A 19338-nucleotide genomic window follows, 5' to 3' on the forward strand; every position below is an offset into this window, starting at 1 on the left:
TTAGAACCTGCTACTTTTTTGGGAGCGTGTGATTTTTTTGAACGCGCTCTTTTTCTATCAGATACTTTTTTAAATCCTGGTAGTTTTCAAGAGCGGGGTTCGTTTTAAAAATCAGGCACTTTTTCAGAACCAGATTTTATAGGGTCGGCTACTTTTTTCAACCGCTTAGTTTTTTGAACCAAATTCATACGTTCTTAGAACCGGGTACTTTTTAAACTGAGTCCCCTTTTAGCCTAGTGCTTTTGAGAGCCGAGTAAGTTTTTTAAACAGGTAAGTTTTAAAACCGTGAACTTCTTAGAGCTGAGTATTATTTGGAACCGGCTACTTTGTTGTACCGAGTAGTTTATGAGAAACACGTACTTTTTCAGAATCGGATAATTTGTAAGAAACGGGTCCTATTTTAGAACAGCGTACTTTTTTTAAATAAGGATACATTTTTAACCCGGTACTTATTTTAAGGCCAAGTACTTTTTAAAAAGGTGCTACCGAGTTGTACAGTGAAACCTATCACTTCATGTCGACAATAAACTGCTTAGCTATTGCTTTAATTAACAATTACCTACTAGTTAAGCTGATTAAACACTTGTCAAGCTCAATGGGATAATAAACTGTTAATAAATAATTGGAATATACGACCGGCGCTCCTGTATCCTATCTTTTATAACAAATCATTACCAATCGATTTAATTTAAGCGCTCATTTTTACACACTTCAGCTGACTTAATGATGGTTGTTTAAATTTTTAATAGCAAAATAAGCCTTGAATAATGGCTTAATATGTATATAGCAAACAATAAACAATAGTAAACAATAGGCAATGGGGTACACAGATTTATGAGCTTTAACTTCTCCATAAAATTGTAATAAATTTGCATTAACTGGAGCAAATGTTGCATGAATTGGTTCATATTGACCACTTTTTGCTCACTTTACATATTTTTTTTATTGCAGCTATTCCTTTTTTCGTTTCCTTATTTATTTTTAAACATTCCTTGATCTTATACCTATTTTATAGATTTTTTTTTTGCTTTTTTCTCTCCACAGATCGGCAAACTATTATAGTCAAACAAGAACTTGTGAGCTTTCCGAAATGGATCGCATTACTTTAACCGGCACAAGCGCATTCCAGCAACAAAATGATGCTGTTGATTATCTAGAGAATAACTGTATTGATGAGCCAAATAAATTATGCGAGTTTAAACGTTTGCCTGAACGCATATTGAAAACGGTGGATGCAGTGTATCAAGATGTTGGCAGCATTGTTGAGTGTCGTGATTTATGTTTGAATTCACCATATAGGTAAGCAACGTAGCGGAGGTGTAATGTTGGGACTATGTAATACAAAATGAAAAAAGTTAAGTAATGCAATTAATGATGAATAAGGAAGAAAAAGATGTACACGTAAACTAAATATGGGCATAATTAGTGTTGCTGTCGTAGGGTGCTGCGTATAAGAAAACCATTTGCATTAGTGCTGTATATTTTTGAAAACTTAAGTACGGATTAAGTACGTTACATGGAATAAGATAAAACAAAGCGACATGGATTTTGAGATAAAACAAGAAGGTAAGTATGTAAAGCAGCGAGCAAGAAAGGAGCAGTGGCACTTTTAGGAAAGTTTCGTTAATTGAACTCTTTCTTTATTTTCGTTAATTTGTAAAAACGTCCGTGAATTTTGTAACTGAGACCATGCAAATCAATCTCAAAAATGTTCTCAAAAAAACGAGAACCTACTACTTATTTAGAACCGAGTACTTTTTCGGATCTGGGCACTTTTCAAGAACCGGGTACTAATTTAGAACAGTATACTTATTTGAACCAGTCACTTTTTCAGATCGGGGTAGGTACTTTTTCAGAACCGAGTACTGTAAGAATCGGGTATTTTCTGGACAGGCTAGTTTTTTAAGAACCGGCTGCTTTTTAAAACCGTATGATTGTTTCAACCAGGAACTTTTCAGGACCAGGTACTTTTTCGGAACTGACTACTCTAAAGAACCGGAATTTTTTTAACCCGATACTTTTTTGAATCAGGTAACTTTTTATAACCGTCTACTTGTTTGAACCAGGTTCTTTTTCAGAGCCGGCAATCTTTCAGAAACGTATTCTTTAGAATAGGGTATTTTTTTGAAATGGCCGTTTTTTTGAACTGGTTACCTTATTGAACCGTCTACTTGTTTGAACCGGGTACTTTTTGGGAGTCGTGTACTTTTACATTAACGGATTCTTTTAGAACCGGCTACTTTTTATAACTAACTACTTTTTTAGAATCGTCTTTTTTTTGAACAGGGAAATTTTTCAGAGAATGGTACTCTTTCAGAACCGGTTACGTTAAGAACGGGCTATATTTTTAGAAAGTTACCTCTTCAACACTGTTAGCTTGTTTGAACCAGGTACTTTTTCAGAGCCTTTTTAGAACCAGGTACCTTTTTTGAACAACGTAGAATTTAAGAATCGTTTATTTTGCAGAGCTGTGTACATTTTTAGATCCTGGAACTTTTTTATAACCGGGTACTGTTTTAACTGAGTACTTTTTTACAGCCGGATACTTTTTAAAAGCCCAAAAGATGTTTAAAAGCCTTGAGCCGGATATTTTTAAACAGCGGAATACTTTTTACAACCGGGTACTTTTTTTTGGGCCCGGAATATTATTGGAGCCAGATAGTTTTTGAGACCGGGTACTTTTTTAGAACCGAGCTCATTTTTATTTTCGCATGGTTTTTATCAATTTTTCCCAAAGTGTGTCCTACTTCTTCTCCATAGGAAGAGCGAATAGCCTCATTTTTTATAAGGAAGAAATTCTCAAACACCCTCCGGGTATTAATATTTCGAAATAAAAATCAGCTATAGGTATAAATTGTGACTCGTAACACCATGAAATGCGAGTTTTTGATAGAAAAATATTTTTTCGTTTGCGCTGTGGTTCGATTGCCCAAGGTAAGTCCATGATAGCCCGCTCTTTTTTTGCTAGTCCACCCTTGGAAAAAAAGTCATTGTAAAAAGAATGTTTCAAGTTCAAAAACTCCAAAATCAAAAAGATGCGAAATAGTTATTCTCTCACTGTGATTCATTTTCCATGACTAGCCCAGGACAGCCCTGCCCGTTTTTTGTTAGCACACCCATGAAAAAAATGTGTTTCAAATATGTGGAACCCCGTTTCTGGAAGACCTCAGAGGTTTATCTGTGATAGCAATCCCGAATATTCTTAATTTTATCAACAACTCTGGGTGGTTGTAATACATTGACCGTAACATTCCGTAGGTTTTTAGACGAGTTACATAGCATCAAAACGGCTTTAAATAGCTACTTGGGCGACCAGTGTCGGAGCCATTTCACCTACCTAACTACCTACCTAGTGTTCTTCAAAATGTATATTTAGTTTCGGTTTCTGTTTAGTTTCGGTTTCATTCCAGTTTGCTACGTGAGATGTGCATCAGCCTTTAGGTAGAACGGAAAAGTAAATGTTTAAAAACTGGCACATCCATGCGTGACAGATAAATACACAAAAATTTGCGAACACACCATGCCTGCAAATGGCTGTCACAGCTAAGTTAGCGTTGCTCGATTTCCGTCTTTTCTAAAACAGGCAGCCGAACGAACAACAAGCAAAAGAAAACAAAAGAAATATATACGTGCGTGCAATGAACCATCACCTGGCACCACTGAGAAAGAGGGCAATAAAAGGATTCGCCCACTGAGGAGCAGAAAAATAAGGATTACGCCATCATTCCCAAGTTGCGGCATCACGTCCACGCAGTGACACAGCGGGTAGGCATATTAAGGCATACGGCGGCGCATACCACAACCCCCTAGACAGACAACGAGCGTCAGCATATTCACCAGCAACGTCAGTGTCATTGGTCCAGCAACATTAAATACATATAAGTGTGCATTCGGGGCGCTGTCCACCTAAACAGAACAGTAAATAATGAGTAAGCCCAATCAACAAAACGGGTAAGTGTTCTGTTTCGTAGCATAGACAGCGCGCAGAGGTTGGCAAGTGAGAGAATCAGATACGACCAATTTCTCAAGATTTGCGAATTTTGCGCTCAGCCGCTATAAGCGTTGGCGTAGGGCATGTGGCGCGCTGGCCATTGTATCTTTATCTACATACCAGGAACGGGCACGCTCTAACAAATTTCGGCGAGAGTAAAATGCACACACGCAGTTAGATACTTCCCCCACCATCAATGCGGCACACCGACACGAGCGAGCGATAGCAGATCGCAGTTTATAACTAGCGATAAGTACAAATAAGTATCGATTCATGCCAGTGGATTGCATGGGCTATGAGCATGCGTTTATAGGGTAAATAGCGCATATGTTCAAGCACACATGCCACGCAATAATAAATAGCCCCTGAAATTCTCTGCCCGTTGTGAATTACAGATATATGTACCCACGTGATTGTCTAGGAAAACATACAAGAAATTAATATAGGGACTGCAAGCGCGCAGTAGTGTAGGAATAGGGCTCAAGCCAAAAGGAAGTTGTTGAGTGCGAACAAAACGCACATTCCGCTAGCTCATAACTAGGCGCCGGGGGTGATAGCTAGTAAAGCTAAACAGTTGAGGATTCGGCTAAGAGGAAGGGTAGAAGACTTCCCAGGAAATGGCTTGCCATTCTTTTACGTACTAGGCGTGAGGTAGTGCGATTATTAAATAAAGTAACAATAGCTCAATTTGCGTGCAAGTGGCTAAGAAAAACTCAATTCTGATCTAGGTGTGTACGCATTTGTATCTTAGCGCGATGTCTGTTCATGAACAGTATTGATAGCGCATAATTTGTGTGTATGATATACGCTGGGATCAATAAAGGGATCTCGTTTTACTACTCTTCTAAGGATTCGTTGCCAATGGACACACATACGTATGTATATATTTGCATATACTCAGGCGGACGAGCAATGAAATAAAACTGCCTGTCGGTACAGCGATTTGTACGGGTCAGTAGGTACGCTTATATCTATATACATGCGGATTACTGAATGAATATTGTATATTGATTTTCTTGAGTAAGTAATTATGCCACAGGTGGTCGCTTGCATTTGCATGTCCATTTGATCGACATCATATCCATTAATCAAAGTGCCAGGTCTAGGCAGTAGACCGGATGCGATAGTAAGCACAATTGTATCCATACATGTACATATATATGAACGTATCTATATATCTAGAACATATTTAGTTGACAACGAGCCTGAAGCAAGGCGAACAAATGTAAACGTAGACTACAGAGCCGCATGTGGAGGTTTCTTTTCTTGTTTTTTTCTTGATCACTCTCTTAGGATAACTATGGTCATATATTGTGGCTGATGATAAGCAGACATGCATGTATACATATGTACATATACTCAACGTCATATTTAATAAGTAGTTAGCATGCGTTAGTGAGCGCAATTCCATCCATACAACCAGACACATTTATTTAACACGAACACAATACATCCAATGTGAAAATTGATGATTAACCTAGCTTTAAGACCAACCATACAATTCCAGCGTGGGCTGCAGAGTCCCATGTTGAAGTTTTTTTGAATTCACTCTTTATGAATGATTACCTGATAGCTCATGCACATATAAATTATTGTATCCTTTGTTAAGGTTACTAAAAAAATAATTTTTTTGGGTCTCAAGACCTTTATTATTATTTATTCACTATTTAAAACTATACGTTTTCAACTAACTGCTTACAACTGACTGACTTAAAAATGGTAAATTAGTTCTAAATATAACTTAATTCTACCTGTGCCAGCATTATTTCGTTCGGCGCGTGGCGGATGTTGTTCCCAATTCAATTCCGGATGTCGTTCACAATATTTGTGTTTTTGCTGATCAGGCGTCTGGGCCTTTTCCTGTTAGCTTCAAAATTATTGTTAAGTATTTTGAGCCATCAACTTGTGTATTGCTGACTAAGCTCTTTACATTAGCGTCAGCTCGAATGTTGACTTAGTTGGTGCTAACTCCTCCACCCCAAAAACGAACGTCCTCGTTTGTTAAGGTAGGGATTTCGGATGCTACAGGTTCCTTGTTATCGTTTACCTGGATGCTTACTTTGTAGCTTGATAGCTCTTCTGGTTCCTTTGTAAAATGTCTTCTTATTACTGGTGCGAAAGTCCTCCTAGGCAGATTATTATCATGATTATTAGAGAAAAATTTGTGATTATGGCGGCTTTGTGTTTTGTGCGCAATGAATTTATACGATTTGTGTTATTTATATGGAGTTCCTACATCATTTCCAAACTTAGGATTTCTTCTTCTTGCTTTGATGGGACATTTGACTGGAGAATTGCAGGTAGTGGTTTGTTGGTTAGTAGTTCGTTAAAAGAATATATATGTTTATTTATACGAACTGTGGAATTATGGTACTGTATTGCGTATGACCCTGTCAGGTTTACTTTTTGGTTGTCGATATCTATGGTGCCGTTGTATTGATTTAGTAGTAGGATGCCAGGAGTGATGCTTTCTACGGTTGGGATGTGCTGATTATTACCAAAAACGCATTCAGCTGGCTTGCTTCTCAGTAGAGGTGGGACACAGGTAGTGTTGCTAATGACTACTATATCCTTACGGTTACATATTCTTACATTATTATTTTCTTTACATTTAGATTCAATTCCATATACTAAGTTATTATTACATGTTACAATGTCCTCGTAAAGAACTTTATTAATAAATTTTCCTATCTTTATAGGTTTTATCAAAATTGACTCACAAATGTCTTCATTTTTTATTGGCAATCCTATTATGTAAAATAACATTTTATCGTTTGTTGCAATTTTTACGCTTGCGATTTCTAGTGATTCTTCTATACTACTTAGGGTAAAATTGTTTTTTTCGTATATTGACTTAATTAATATAATTTCTTCATTTGAAAATATATAGGAGTTGACTATGCCGGCCTTAGCCCAATGTATCGCATAGTATATATTAATTATTTCTCCTTTGATAATTTTTAACTTATATTTCATTTCAATAGCAAAATTATGTTGAGTGTGTTCATCCGATTGTATGGATTTCGCGATTTTATTAGAAATTGCTGTAATTTCATTTATTTTATCAAAAATTACTTTATTAATTACCACTTGCTGGTTATTATTTTCAACTATATTATTTATTTCATTTTCTAAGATGACTTGGTCGTCGTGGTCGGGATTTCCTGCGATCCACTTCCAGATGGTTCCTAGTTCATTAATTGCTCTTTTAAATTTTCTTGGTTTAAGTCTATTCAAATAATCTTGTATTGATCTTAATTCGTTATTGAGAATGGGCAAGTGGGGGTTTCCTTCATTGATTTGTGTCTTAATGGTATGGCTAAGTTCATTTAGTGTCTTTTGGCATACGTCCAGATCTATTTTATGTATAATTTTGTAAGTTCCTGTTTGAATTTTGGTTTGTCCCGTATTAAATGTTGCAAGTTGAGAGTTGGAGTAATATATTATTTTAAAGTCCGCGTACACTAGGTGCACAAGAAGTCTGTAAGAGAGAATTTTGAAGGGGGAGTTTCTTCTTTTACTAAAATCATATTAAGTCTTAATGTTACTCTTATGTACTATTCTTCCTTTTTCAGTAATTACTACACTAGATTTATCTTCTTTCACGATTTCCTTCCTATATCTAGCAGTGAGTTTTGATCCTATTCTTTTATTAATCCTAACATAAATTATGTCACCAGGAGTGTATGTCTTAATGGGTTTCCGTGATTTATTATGGATTTCTAAATCCTTTTCTTGTCTTTTCCGAAGGGTTTCTATGTTTTCTCGCCGTGAATTCTCGTATTGTTCTGGGTCTATCGAGACTCGTCTACCGAAAAATGTTTCTATAGGTCGTTTTCCTGTTGCTGAGTGTATGGAGTAATTATATTCATATGTGCATCTATCTAATAGTTCTTGAAATGAACGATGGGTGCGTTCTGTTTGGAGGCAGCGCATAATTTCCGATAAGGTGGAATGAAACCTTTCCACTTGACCATTAACTGTGCTTGCGTATGGAGGTGTTTTAAAGATTTTAATTCCAAGTTGATCTTCTACCATGAATTGTATGGATAGTGAGTTTAGCGACTTTTCATTGTCGATAACTATTGTCTTAGGTACACCAAATGCGAAGAGTATTTGTCGCAAAGGTTCTCTGATATCTTCTATTGCCTTTGACTGTATTATTCTTACCTGGGCATATTTAGAAAATTTATCTACTGCTGTTAGTACCAGGCGTTTCTCCGTATTATAGATATCTATGTGAACAATTTCACCAGGGTACTGGGGAATTGGGGTTTTAAGTAGATGTGGTTTATTAGGGTGACGGTCATATTTATTTTCTTTACAAACTTTGCACTGTTTAATTATATTTTCTATTCTTGCTGTCATTTTTGGGAAGTAATATTTTTGTATTAGTTGTTTTTTGTTTTCATCCCTATTTCTATGTGCTCGTGTGTGTTCTTTTAATATTTCCTCATTTTGAACATCCTCGTTTACTAAATCTTGTACTTTTGTTTGGGTATAGCGAATTTTGTAATTGGAAAAATGAAGGGGATAGATTTCCTGAATTTTTCCAATTATTTCTTCAGAGGTAAATAAGCCGTTTATCACTGAAGGATTTAGGTAGCGTTTTAGTAGTGCTGTTAAATCGTCGGTTGAAAGGTGGGATTTACAAATTAAGTGTCTATGATAGGTCGGGAATGGTATTTTAAACTGATAGCTTTCTTCATCTCCTAGCGAGATCCAAAGTTGGTTTTTGAAGGCATTTATGGGTCCTTCTACTGCTGGGATTAGGTTGTGCGATGAACTGTCGTCTGAGTGCGTCGCGACTGATAAAGAATTTACCTCAAATGGCCTTGATAATGTATCTGCAACTACATTGGCCTTTCCTGGTTTATATTGTATTTCATAGTTATATCCCTCTAGTATTGCTTTCCATCGTTTCAATTTAGAGTTAGTGTTCTTATTGCTTAAGGCATAGGTGAGTGGCTGATGGTCAGTGTGTATAATAACTTTCGCTGTGCCGTATAGGTCATTTCTGAAGGAATTTAAAGCCCAAATTATTGCAAGCATTTTCTTTTCATTTACTGCATAGTTTTCTTCAGCTTTTTTTAATGTTCTTGAAATAAATGTGATCGGTTTGCCATTCTGTTCCAAAACTGCGCCTATGGCATATTGTGAGGCATCTGTAGTTAAGTCGAAACCTTTACTGTAATCGGGGTATTGTAGGATAACATCTTTGGATGTGAGGGTGGCTTTAATTTTTTTGAATGCTTCTTTTGCTTTTTCATTCAAATTTATTAGAATTTTCCTTGAACTGCTTTTAGACATTCTTCCTTCCTCTCCTCGAAGTAGGGATGTCAGTGGTTTTGCTAGTTTCGCATAATCTTGGATGAATCTTCTATAATATCCGGATAAACCCAAGAATGAGCGTAAGTCTTTAATTGTTTTGGGGTAGGGGAAGTCTGATATTGATTGTACTTTGGCTGGGTTTGTAGAGATTCCGTCAGAAGAGACGACAAATCCCAGGAATTCGACTTTCTTTTTAAAAAAGTCGCATTTGTCAATCTGGACTTTCATGTTTGCCTTGTTCAGAGTTTCGAAAATTGTGTCGATATATTCAGCGTGCGTTTTATCGTCCTCGCTAAATATAATTATATCGTCTATGTATACATATCAAATTCTACCTATGTATTCCCTAAGTATGTCGTCCAGTGTCCGTTGAAAGATGGCAGGGGCGTTCTTTAAGCCAAAAGGAAGTCTCGTGAACTCGTATTTTCCGCTGTTCACTGAAAAAGCTGTTTTTTCCACGTCAGATTCCTTAAGACGAATTTGATGGAAACCGCTTTTTAGGTCAATCACTGAGAAAATTCGATTCTTTCTTGATTGGGAAAGTACCTCGTTTATCTCGGGTATTGGGTACCTATCTGCGATTGTTACTTGATTAAGTTTCCTGTAATCAATGACCATTCGAAATTTTTTTTCCCCTGAGGCATCGTCCTTTTTAGGCACGACCCAGACGGGTGAGTTGTATGGGGATCTTCATTTGCGTATTATTCCGTCCTCTAGCAGTTTGTTTACCTGAGTTTCAACTTCCTGCTTAAGGCTCATGGGATATGGGTATGATTTTGAGTATATTGGTGTGTCAGAATTTTTGCGAATTGCGGCAACTACTTTTGTTGTATAAGTTAATTTTTCGTTTGGCTCTGAAAATAAATTATGGTGTTTCTGTGCTAATTGTCTAATTTCGTTTTTTTTCTTCCGTGGTCATGTGTTGGTCCCGAATTTGTATTGTGTTAACATTTTGTAAACTGTATTGTCTTAAAAAGATTTTTTTTATGTTTGCTATAACCATAAAATTTTCTTTTGTATGTATGACCGCTGAGAGTTCCTTTAGGTTGCCGTTGCCTAGTATTGCATGAAAGGTTTTGAGAGTGGGTAGCAAGAAGAATTTAAGCTTGTAGTTTTCTAAGTTGAAGAGGTTCAGATATGTGTGGTGGGTAATTTTGATTTTTCCCCCTGACAGAATTTGCAAAAAAGGGGTTGTCGTTTTCTATTGATTTTGTTACTAAGCTGGACTGGATATAATTTTTGTTAGATCCAGTGTCCACTAAAATGTTTAAAATTTCGCCGCTCTTGGTCCTGCATCTAAAGTAGGGTAACGAAGAGCTGTTCAATCTAAAAAATGTACATCACTCAGATCCTGTGGTTCTTCCTTTTCGTTGTTAAAGGTTGTGTTCTGATTATGGTCGTTTGGATCTTGGTAGTATTGGTCTTGGTAGTATTGGTCATGGTAGTGTTGGTTATGGTAGTGTTGGCTATCCGTCGCTCCGTCGGTGTTTATGTGAAAGTTCCTTTGAACTTTGATAGGGGGATGGTTTATCATTGATGTATTAGGTGGCCGTTTGCCCATTTCTTGAGCTTTAGGGCGGTTCATATAATTTACCGCTCTTGTCCTGACGCTTTCGTCTACGTCCATGGTTTGAGGTGGTTTAGGTGGTCTTGGAGGAGCGTGGTGTTGTTGGTTAAAAGGGTTTTGTGGTTGGTATCTATTTACCTGGTTTGGGTTTTGGTTGGCGTATAGCTGATAGTTGGGAGGATTCAAATTTTGTTGATGATAGTTTTGTGGAATGGGATTTGATATGGGTTGAGGTAGGTGTGCTAGTTCGGGATAAAACCTTGATTGTGGTTGGATTTGTTGGTAAGATTGCGGCTGGGGGTATTTTACCGTGAGGGCTGCTGTTGTGGATTCGGAGAATTAAAGCTTTGTTGACGGGAGTTAAACATCTGGTTGTTCGCGTGGTATGCCCTGAAGTTTTGGTTTTCGAGCTTCAGGCAAAAGTGTAAGGCTTCTGGCAAACTCTTTGGTTCCTTTATGCCAAGTAACCTGGGGAGATCACCCGAAAGTCCTCTGACGAAGGTGTCGAGGGCCTTAGCTCGGTAATTCTCAGTTAACAAGTGAACTGCTTCTTCACCTATCTCCATACAGCCTATTTTATTTAAAAGTAGTGATAGGTGTCCGTATACCTTCTGGTAGAACTCATTAATGGACATTCGTCCTTGTATGAGACATGTCATTTGGTACTCTAAAGTGCCTATGTCTCGTTTGTCGGCGTAGTGGGTAATTAGACAGCGGGAAATTGCTGTTCAATCTAAAGGGGTGTTGTACGATTCTAAAGCTATGTCTGCCTTTCCAATTATCTTATTCCTAATGACATTCAAAATGCCGAAATATCTAGGTGTGCTCTTTGAGGGTTCATAAATTCTCAAAATTCTTTCAACACTCTTTTTCCAGGAACTAAACTCTGAGGCATATCCTGAGAATTCTCTTAATGAACGTACAACATCTGGAATCTTATCCATTTCACTCATATTATTTTGGAATTAGGCGTCTATAGTTTGATCAGTTATGATAGGATTTGTTGTGTTGTTAAGGACACTCTGTACTATATTAGGCACGCTTGCCTCTATGGCTAGGGATATCATGCTTCTTATCATATTGGCCAAGTCTGGTGAAATTTGGTTTTTAGCGCTTGGCGGTGCTGGTGTTGCAGCAGGAGGGTTAGCTCCAAGCATTGAGGGTCTAATCAAATTGTTTGGGTTTGACATTGTAAGGACTTTTTGATTTTTTTTTCTTTCGGTAAGGGATTTGATTTTCTGGACTTCTGAAATCACAAAAAAAATTAAGATTGTCTTGAAAAGGATTTTCCTAAATTTTTTATTTTTTTTTTTATTTTATGTCCGCACTTTCACTTTTAAAATGAAATATCTAAGTTATTAAATTCTAAATTATTTAAATTTTTGAGTGACTTTCACAATAAGTATTCGAATTTCGAAATTGTAATTTTTATGTAGTAATTTGGTTCTCTTATTTTTTTATAATTACTGTAAATATTTTTGAAAGTTACTTAGTTTTCAATATTTTTCTTTTTCCTTAAAAAAAATTGTTTTCGCTCATTGCTTTCCAAATTTTTCAAATATGCGTTTTTAAGATGAAATTTCAAAGTTTAGTAGATTTGAATTTTTTTGTTTTAAATATTTTTCTTAAATATATATTTTACATTAATTTCAGCTCCATTTCGATAAGTGTGTATTCTTCCCTTTTCCTGGCGGTACTCGTGGTACACTGGCTTATACCTTGTTGCTGAGGGTGGCTCCTTGGCTGGTATCGTTGGGGCGTCCGGGAAGTTTGTAAGTTTTCACTACCCCTTTCACGCCTCTTCTTATAGGTATCGTTTAGTAATACAAACTGGAATAGTTTTTCTTTCGTAGCACTTTATTATTTGTGGTACTTATTGAAAGTTTTTTTCTACCGGTTTTCTTTCTATTGTGGCACTTTTTGTATTGTGGCACTTTTTTTGAAAGTTAATGCTATACTGGTGGCACTTTTGGAATTTTTTGATAACAGTTTCCTTCGCGGCACTTTATTAAGCTTATTACCGATTTTCCAACACTATAAGTTTACCAGGCCAAGCCTTTTAGCTCGGGCGCCAATTATTGTATCCTTTGTTAAGGTTACTAAAAAAATAATTTTTTTGGGTCTCAAGACCTTTATTATTATTTATTCACTAATTAAAACTAAACGTTTACAACTAACTGCTTACAACTGACTGACTTAAAAATGGTAAATTAGTTCTAAATATAACTTAATTCTACCTTTGCCAGCATTATTTCGTCCGGCGCGTGGCGGATGTTGTTCCCAATTCAATTCCGGATGTCGTTCACAATATTTGTGTTTTTGCTGATCAGGCGTCTGGGCCTTTCCTGTTTGCTTCAAAATTATTATTAAGTATTTTGAGCCATCAACTTGCGTATTGCTGACTAAGCTCTTTACATTAGCGTCAGCTCGAATGTTGACTTAGTTGGTGCTAACTTATATGCCATATTTGTGCGTTTGCTTAACTTGACATTTAATAGATGACTAGCCTACCTGGGTAAGCGTAGTCGTATATACATACATGCGAGAACATTTGATTAGTAGGAATTTGATTCCATTCAAAGTATAAGGGGTTAATGGAGCTTGGTTGAGACAACCCCGCATGAGAGCGGGCTATGGGAATTCATATTGAAGTCTTTTTTGATCATACTGAACAAACAACCAATCATAAACATAAATGCCTGTATGTATACATGTGCTTAATATTGTAGCCAATGTACATTTAGTGTGTGTGTAATCGCACTTATGCCATGTGTGCAGATATGGTTAGTGTGGTAGTAGCGCTAGGGTGATAAGAGAGAGTAATGGAGCAATGTATTATATAATAAGTGATACATGTTTTAGATAAGTGATACATAATAAAAGAAATGAATTTCTAGGTACAAACGAAGTGGTGTGTGATGATTAGGGGTTAAGTGGGTGATCGCCTCGGCTAGACAGACGGACGAATGGACGGAGGTTTGGCATTAGGGTCGACCAATACTGGCCACGGTCGACAATGTTAGGGAGGGTTAATGAAAGCAGAAGGGCCAATCTCGATTCCATGGAGATGAACTGCATCGACGATGAAGGTGCATCATGAGAGTGGACACTCGAGTTATAGGGTAGGTATTCCACCATCGACATAGCACAAGGGTACGAAATTTTTCTTTTTTTGTCAACCTGTGGTTAGTTGTCACCAGCATCGATCTATACAGACCCACCCCAATCCGGCGAGCTCAGTCGATAACGCAAGCCTACCCAGCGGATCGTCAGGCCATAGCATTTCTGTTTTTGGAGATGCCCTTAGCCATAACCCAGGTAACCTCACTGGTAATAGGTAACACCAATAGTAGGTAAACGAACCAGGTCATAAGCGTAACAAGTTCTAGTTAGGCATTTAAAATCTATGTTTGATTTCCATTTCGTTTAGGTTTAGTTTTTTTTCTTCAAAATTATTTTTTATTTCATTCTCTTCTAATCCTTACTTTCGTCCGATGTAAGACTTCTTTGTATATTATCTATTATGTTCCGATTTCCATTCCGATCCGTTAATAACCAATTCACTAATTCAATAATTCACCAAAAGTCCTCTCTACCAAAGTTGGAGACTTAAATGGTGCCCCTAGCGGGTTATAGTGCTTAGAATGTATACGCGCGCCAGGAATACCTGTTGTAAAAGGTGACTAAAATACCCAAAAGACTCAAGTTATTGTGTAGCGCGATGGTCGGGGTTGTACCTTGATGTTGGTCGTAACCGAAACGAACGCATCTGTCACGGTTAAGGACAACCAACATCGGTAACACTCCCCAAAATCTTCGAAGAGTGTCGTAATAGCTACAAAAACAACAACGTAACAGCTCATAGAGCAAGATTTAAACAGAGTGGATGACTTTTTGAGCAGAGTAGGATGAGGTCCAAGATTTCACTGCCTTTAGGACAGGTCCTCAAACGTTCGCAGCGCCTATGACGACTAAGTTTTCTGTTCTATTCTGGGTAAAAGAAGCAGCTTGGTGTCTCCTAGGAATGAAATCACAGTACACTTGCCTTACATCGAATCTGTATATGCGTTCTTGCTCTTAAAGTTAATTCTATCACTCCGTTCTTAGGTCACCGATGCAACGAAATTTAAGAACAACTTTTTTAAGGGACATTTTAGTTTTGTTAACTTTGGAATATCTCTCTTCTTTTCTTTCTTTTAGAAACAATACAAGGAACAGATGAAAACATCAATCACAAGCATAAGTTAAGCTTGAACCAAAAACGGCATCTACTTTTACGCAGCAGGCGTGCAACAACAACAACTCAACCAAATCAAGAAGATATGCTCTTGTAGCAATCAATTAAGATCACTGACAAATTTAGTTTCAATAAGCAATAACAACAACAACAAGTTAAATCAATCAAAAATGAAGCGAGCAAGAAAAAGGCACTAATTGGCAAATATGGAGTGGAGCAAGGACATTACGTTAATGCAATAGGTATGTATGTGCTTAGAACATACATGTTGATTTATAAGTATGAACAAGGCGTTTTGTCATCTAGGAATAATTACAGCAGCGAACAGAAAAACAGTAACAGCAATTTATAAAAAATAGCTCTAATTATTTTTTGTTTAATTTCTTTATTGTCGACATTTTAAGAAAAAAATCAATGAATTTTGTAACAGAAACTATCCAAAATAATCTCAAAAACCTTTTCGAAAAATAAAAAAAAATAAAAAAAAAATTTGACGATAATTTCGAACACGGATTGCGTAGTTCCAATTACAAAATTCATTGAAGTTTTTCTCAAAATATCAAAAACAAAAACGAGAAGAATTGAATCAATAAAATTTAAAATAAATTTCCAATGCCATTTTTCTACTCTGTTGTATGTAAAACACCATGACATTTTGACTGTAATTCCTTCACCCTCTAATTCTCTAATTTATCCCATATAAATTCTAATAGGCCATGTGCTTTCTTTCGCTCTGTATTGTGAGAAAAACTTCTAATTTTTAAAAAAATTTGTCGTGTCTAGTTAATCTTATAAATTTTTATTGCTTCTTCTAGGTCTTATATTAGCAATCTCCAGCTTTTTGTTGGCTCAGTTAGCTGTTATGGCAGTTTGGTCGTACCTGTATCAGCGACGACAGCAAAGGTCTTATTTTAGCCAAAATTTAGCCAGTGAATACGCATATTCTTTACAGAACCCCAGCACAAAAACGGAATCATCATTAGTAACTAAAGTAGCGACAACATCACGAGCAACAATTTATGAGAGAAATTTCGAGGCATACCATGGACGGAATTTTTTAAATGAGATTATTTGTATTTAGGAAAAATCTAACTTAGAAACATATTTTTACAAATGACTACAAACGATCGATGTTATTATAGCAATAAGACAAAAGAAAAAATAAACCAATACACTTGTGCCGTTAGAACGAAAAATCGATATGTAAGCATGAGTTAAAGAGGTATTAGGTTATTTTGAAAATTTTATTGTGTAAAATTACAAATTACAAGACTGTAACTGTTAACTGTACTAAAAAGGATAAAAAATAAATGACCTATAATGAGCTATGATATGAGTCTTATTTATCATATGATACCATTGAATATACAAAAAGTATAAATAAATATTTATGTTTGTGAAACCTTATAAAAACTTGGTTATATATCCAATTAGGGGCTCCACGGACAAACGCAAACCTCATAGGAAAAGTTCTACTTTTAAAGTTTGAAAAAGCCTAAATTTGAAATAACTCATCACTTAAACGATTTCAAACTGAATAGAACAAGAAGTCTATGGCCTCAACATAGTTTCAAATCAAAAGTAAAGAGCAAACTTACGGTTGCGAGTATAGAAATTTCCGGTGTGAATAAGACAGGCGCTATAACTTCAGGAAACGGCGGCCGTCTCCGCCTACTACACCGCAGATCTAGGATTGACGCCCAGGGCAAAGCAACATCAAAATTTTGGAAACAAGGGTTTTCAATTAGTAGAACATTTTTATAAGTGGGTCGCCCCTCGGCAGTGTTTGGGAGCACTCCGAGTGTATTTCTGCCATGAAAGGCACCCAGTGAGAACTCATCCGCCTTGCAGATGTCGTTTGGGGTCGTCATAAAACAAGTACGTCCCGTCCCGACAATTTGTAGGAAAATTAAAGGAGCACGACGCAGATTGGAAGAAAAGCTCGGCTTAAAATCTCCTGGGAGGTTATCGCGCCTTACATTTTTATTTTTCTTTTTAATATCTTCAGCATAGAGGTCAAAATAACATGTATGTTGGATCACCCGATTTTTAAAGCTACTATCGCGGACGCCGTGGTGTGATGGTAGAGTTCTCCGCATACCACACCGAAAATCCTGCAACCTTCAATATTTAAATACTTCGATGCTCGTCTTCCCTTTTTGTCGTTTCCTCTTTTCAGATCACTGTCAATCCCTTTGTTTGCGACATATAAATTTAAGTGAATTTTAAAGTATCCGCATAATAAAGCATATTTTTCCGATAGATCAGATCTTTGTTCATTACACCTTTTCAGGTGTACTTCAGAAAGCATACATTGTAAATTAGAATCATGTATTGTACTTCAAAAGTCGTAAAACTGATTTCAGAATAAACTAATTCTAGAGTCACCCCTGGTCCACCTTTATGGCGATATCTTGAAAAGGCATCCACCCATAGAACTAAGGCCCACTCCATTTTAAAACACTCATTAACACCTTTCGTTTGATACCCATAATGTACAAACGCATTCTAGATTCACCCCGGGTCCACCTTTATGGGGTTATCTCGAAAAGGCGTGCACCAACAGAACTAAGGCCCACTCCATTTTAAAATACTCATTAACACTTTTCGTTTGATACCCATATTGTACAAACGCATTCTAGAGTCACCCCTGGTCCACCTTTATGGCGATATCTCGAAAAGGCGTCCACCCATAGAACTAAGGCCCACTCCCTTTTAAACTACTCATTAACACCTTTCATTTGATACCCATATCGTACAAACAAATTCTAGAGTCACCCCTGGTCCACCTTTATGACGATATCTCGAAAAGGCGTCCACCCATAGAACTAAGGCCCACTCCATTTTAAAATACTTATTAACACCTTTCGTTTGATACCCATATTGTACAAACGCATTCTAGAGTCACCCCTGGTCCACCTTTATGGCGATATCTCGAAAAGGCGTCCACCCATAGAACTAAGGCCCACTCCCTTTTAAACTACTCATTAACACCTTTCATTTGATACCCATATCGTACAAACAAATTCTAGAGTCACCCCTGGTCCACCTTTATGGCGATATCTCGAAAAGGCGTCCACCTACAGAACTAAGGCACACTCCCTTTTAAAAAATTCATTAGCACCTTTCATTTGATACCCATATCGTACAAACATATTCTAGAGTCACCCCGGGTCCACCTTTATGGCGATATCTTGAAAAGGCATCCACCCATAGAACTAAGGCCCACTCCATTTTAAAACACTCATTAACACCTTTCGTTTGATACCCATAATGTACAAACGCATTCTAGAGTCACCTCGGGTCCACCTTTATGGGGTTATCTCGAAAAGGCGTGCACCAACAGAACTAAGGCCCACTCCATTTTAAAATACTCATTAACAGTTTTCGTTTGATACCCATATTGTACAAACGCATTCTAGAGTCACCCCTGGTCCACCTATATGGTGATATCTCGAAAAGGCGTCCACCCATAGAACTAAGGCCAACTCCCTTTTAAACTACTCATTAACACCTTTCATTTGATACCCATATCGTACAAACAAATTCTAGAGTCACCCCTGGTTCACCTTTATGACGATATCTCGAAAAGGCGTCCACCCATAGAACTAAGGCCCACTCCATTTTAAAATACTCATTAACACTTTTCGTTTGATACCCATATTGTACAAACGAATTCTAGAGTCACCCCTGGTCCACCTTTATGGCGATATCTCGAAAAGGCGTCCACCCATAGAACTAAGGCACACTCCCTTTTAAACTACTCATTAACACCTTTCATTTGATACCCATATCGTACAAACAAATTCTAGAGTCACCCCTGGTCCACCTTTATGGCGATATCTCGAAAAGGCGTCCACCCATAGAACTAAGGCCCACTCCATTTTAAAATACTCATTAACACCTTTCGTTTGATACCCATATCGTACAAACGCATTCTAGAGTCACCCCTGGTCCACCTTTATGGCGATATCTCGAAAAGGCGTCCACCCATAGAACTAAGGCCCACTCCATTTTAAAATACTCATTAACACTTTTCGTTTGATACCCATATTGTACAAACGCATTCTAGAGTCACCCCTGGTCCACCTTTATGGCGATATCTCGAAAAGGCGTCCACCCATAGAACTAAGGCCCACTCCCTTTTAAACTACTCATTAACACCTTTCATTTGATACCCATATCGTACAAACAAATTCTAGAGTCACCCCT

The 19338-nt window shown here is 37.2% G+C and overlaps 1 long non-coding RNA gene across 2 annotated transcripts; it reads left to right on the forward strand.

The window, feature by feature from the left end:
• Positions 1-1138: 1138 nt before the first annotated feature.
• Positions 1139-16276, forward strand: LOC137237265 (uncharacterized). Of its 2 annotated transcripts, none has more exons than XR_010948886.1 (3): positions 1139-1299; positions 15090-15368; positions 15942-16276. It is a non-coding gene; the product is annotated as an uncharacterized lncRNA (long non-coding RNA). The 2 variants fall into 2 exon arrangements; XR_010948887.1 differs by lacking the exon at positions 1139-1299 and adding an exon at positions 3617-3765.
• Positions 16277-19338: the final 3062 nt, after the last annotated feature.

The sequence above is a fragment of the Eurosta solidaginis genome, chromosome 1, assembly GCF_040869045.1.
Source record: "Eurosta solidaginis isolate ZX-2024a chromosome 1, ASM4086904v1, whole genome shotgun sequence".
In the NCBI taxonomy this organism is placed as follows: domain Eukaryota; kingdom Metazoa; phylum Arthropoda; class Insecta; order Diptera; family Tephritidae; genus Eurosta; species Eurosta solidaginis.